The sequence below is a fragment of the Triturus cristatus genome, chromosome 9, assembly GCF_964204655.1.
Source record: "Triturus cristatus chromosome 9, aTriCri1.1, whole genome shotgun sequence".
Taxonomy (NCBI): domain Eukaryota; kingdom Metazoa; phylum Chordata; class Amphibia; order Caudata; family Salamandridae; genus Triturus; species Triturus cristatus.
In genome coordinates this window covers 645096763-645100721 of record NC_140592.1, presented here as the reverse complement: position 1 = coordinate 645100721, position 3959 = coordinate 645096763, and the positions used below count along the sequence as shown (strand labels likewise).

Below are 3959 nucleotides of genomic sequence, written 5' to 3'. Positions count from 1 at the left end.
TGATTTCGGGGTCACCAGTGCTATCACACCTGGTGGAATAGGTTCATGGGTCAGTGTTTTTTGATCCCTGGAGGCCTAAGAGAAGAGGGTCTGTGGGTGATGTTCATTCTAAATCTGGAGATGTTGGTGACATGGTATCAGGGGTTTGACATGGGAGGCACCAGTTCAATTCAGGAAGCATAGATGATATCAGTTTTATGGTAGAACATTCCAGGTGGGGAGCGAAGGCATGGGGGTACCTGCCACATTATGCAAACCATGCCCCTTTTCAAGTTTGATAAAAGGTATCCCTTTGTACAAAAAAATCTGAAGTGGGGGTCAGAGACAATTGATGTTAATAGGCAATCTGCACACTAAAATTCACTTAAGCACAACACTTTATATGGTTTCAGTAACACTAGAACTGCTTTGATATCTCTTACTCTCTTGTCTTGCTTTACAGTCTAAAAAACATTATTGAGATGGAGCGGAACAACCAAACCAGCTTTGAAGAATTCATTCTGCTGGGTTTTCCCTTCTCTCGAGAGCTAGAGATTGTTCTGTTTGTGATCTTCCTTTCTGTTTACCTTCTGACAATAATGGCAAATGTTCTCATCATCACTGTGATCAGAGTGGATGGAAAACTCCATAAGCCAATGTACTGCTTTCTGAGCCACCTCGCCTTTCTAGATATATGGTACATCACAGTCACTGTACCCAAGCTGCTTGCCATGCTACTAGTGGAGAACAGGAGCATTTCCATTACCAGTTGTAGGCCCAACTTTATTTCTTTATGGCACTGGTTTGTACCGAGTGTGTCCTCTTGGCTATGATGGCTTTGGACCGGTTTGTGGCCATTTGTAAGCCTCTCCATTACAGCACCATCATGAGCGAGAGACTCTGCCTGCTGCTGGCAGCTGGATCCTGGATATGTGGTTTTCTCATCTCTATGGTGAAAGTCTACTACATTTCCAGACTGACCTTCTGCAGTTCCAATGTCATCAACCATTTTTTCTGTGATGTCTCCCCTTTGTTGAATCTGTCTTGCACGGATATGTCCCTGGCTGAACTGGTAGATTTCATCCTTGCACTTTTTATTCAGTCAATTCCACTCTTCATCACCATTGTTTCTTATGCTTGCATTGTGGTAACCATACTGCGAATGCCTACAGCCAGTGGGCGACACAAAGCCTTCTTAACCTGTGCCTCTCACCTCACAGTTGTTGTAATATTTTTTGGAGCCACACTATTTATATATGCCCGGCCGCGACGAATTGACTCTTTTAACTCCAACAAGCTGGTGTCTATGGTATACACTGTATTCACACCTCTGCTGAACCCACTAATCTACACTTTAAGGAACAAGGAAGTAAAAGTGGCCCTAATGAGACTTGTTGCCCGTAATCAGCTATTCCCTAATAATGTAGGAGGTGCAGAGCCACTGGTGTGTTTGCACATTTCAAAGGGAGCTAGTTCCAGAAGCTTATTCATTATTCCCATATTTTGATATCTTAGATGAAGATTCCAGTCATAAACTTCATTTTGTAAAAAGAAATTCCTCAAATTTTAACATGTTTTAAAAATATGTAAGTGCTGCAACTATTTTATCTTTATCTACAAATTGATTTTGCTTGTGGCATATGCACTAGAAACTCAATCGCTTCAAGAGTGTCTGTCTACCTGTATCTGGATCCATGCATTCACACAGTATTCAAGGACCTAAACTCAACATATTTATGAGAAAGTAATGCAACGCAGCACAGCAAGTCACCTTGCTGTGCTGCGTTACAGGGAAAGGGCTTGGATGCAAAGTATTTATCACAGTAAAGCACATTCTTACCCTTTTCCCAGCGCTGGCACACAATGGTCTGTCTAGTGCCAACACAGGAACCCTTGCACCATGGTGCAAGTGTTTCTGCCTTGGTCGTAGGATTGATTTTGTGCAGGAAGGTGCACCTTCCTGCACAAAAACAACACCCTGAGGCATATTCCTTCATCTATGTGTACTGCAGAATGCAGCACACATAGAAAGAGGAAGTGACAAGGAGAAATAAAGATATTTCAGTGTGTTATGCCTCAAAAGGGAAGACATAGCATTTTGGAACATTCCTAGGTCTACCAGCATAGGTAAATCTGGTAATGGGTCAAAATCCATGGGAGTTGCATGGGAACACCCACTCAGTGCCCATGGAATGCCTTCCCAGGGCAGAGTACCGCAACACAGCGATTTGCATGCGTTACTCCTGATTTATCAAGCCACTCAGGGCCATGCAAAATGGCCTTGCGTGGCTTGATGATACGTATTTCAGGGTTTGCATTGTGCATGCACCACATTGCGTGGTGCGAATGCCATACAAACCCTTGATAAATATGTCCCTTATTTAAAGGGTGGTGATTGGTAGTACTTGAGCTCTTGCACATAACTATATCAGTTGAAAGAACTTAGTAGAGAAGGCCTCATTGGCTAATGTATGGTGGGCAAGAAGATGAATAGCTTCTCCTCAGCTCTGTGAAAAGATGCATTTAGAGAACTTTTCGGGAAGATGCATATAGATGGAACTCCCCTCACATCGAGGGACTTAATGTAGGTGGCAGTAATGCAGGGCTTACCTTCATGAAGTGGAGTTAATGATAAGTGGCACTAAAGGTGCCGGCGGAGCAAATAAGTGTGCGTGGGATGGTTGCTACTAAAGGAAGGATAGGGCTTGATTGATCATGAGACTGGTGGTGGTGGCAAGTAGCTGTGAGAAGAAAACTGTTGCTTTTGAGGGAAACAGAGCAAGAGGAGATATTCCTAGCAGTAAGGAGCTGTACTGATCAACAACTGAGGTGTGCTATAGTAGGAAGCCTCCACATGACTTGGGATTCCATGGCTCAGACAAGCTCCACTTTGTCCATCAGTTAGATGAAGGGAACTAAGCCTAATGAACCTCTGGTGGCTAGTCGTATGGGTTAATCTTTTCCCACCCTACTCCAAAAGATGAGAAAAAGCTCCCAAGGCAGCAGCAGCACAGAAGACATAGGAAATTCCATAGTAAGTAAGAGTGATTTATGATATCAGGTGTTGACCTTACCTAATCAAGGGTTGGATCGTGGACACTAGAAACTAACTGTATGTCAGTCATAGCACCTTGGAATCCCTATCAAGGGGCTTTGGCCATCACGATAAATCAAAACCACCTATTTGGAGGATGATAGTTTATTTGCTTCAGTAATTGACAGCTCTAGGCGACATTACCCATGGCATTTTCCTCCAGTTTGATTGTTGACCTACTTTGTCAAGACTAGGGGGTACATCTTGGGCCCACCGGGCTTAAGCCAAAAGACAACTTATTGAAATTTATTTGGGATTTTTAATGTGCTAGCCAGAAGAGTGCAATTACATTCCAGTATATTCAGAATTCCTTTTCGAGGTGGCATTAGATGCTCGCTTAAAGATGACACACGTCTGAATAAACTAAAGTGATCAATGTGCATTTCATAATAAAAAGACATGCCCTGCTTTAGTGTAATACAAATATTTATGGCTGGTCTGTGACATAAGTCAACAACGTTTCGATCTCATTCACAAATGTGGGATCATCATCGGGCCCTGCTGATAAGGAGCCCAAGGCTGAGAAGAAAATAGAGTCAGAGGGCACTGGATCAGTGGAAAAAGGTGAGGTTGAGAGCCTGCAGAGTATAAACAAGGAGCAAGGTATGTGGGTGGTTGTAAGTGGGATGATCCTTTTTTTTCACAGAACCAGGGCCAACTGAGGAATCCTCAGGTTCTATTGGCCGGCGGCTGCAGGAGCCATAATCTGTACCCCGAGATGCCAGGTAAATTCAGCAGCCAGTTCTGGAAACTCATAATTTCTGGATGAAGTAGAAAACTAGGCATGTCAGCTCTGAATTTCCAGAGATCACTCTCTGTATTCTGGCCTCACACAGACTTTGGCTTTTGGCTTTACTGTTTCATCATTGAATTACATTTTCGTTTT

The 3959-nt window shown here is 43.2% G+C and overlaps 1 pseudogene; it reads left to right on the top strand.

Annotated features, from left to right (window-relative positions):
* Window positions 1-461: 461 nt before the first annotated feature.
* Window positions 462-1486, top strand: LOC146798430 (olfactory receptor 6B1-like; annotated as a pseudogene).
* The last annotated feature ends 2473 nt before the right edge of the window (window positions 1487-3959 follow it).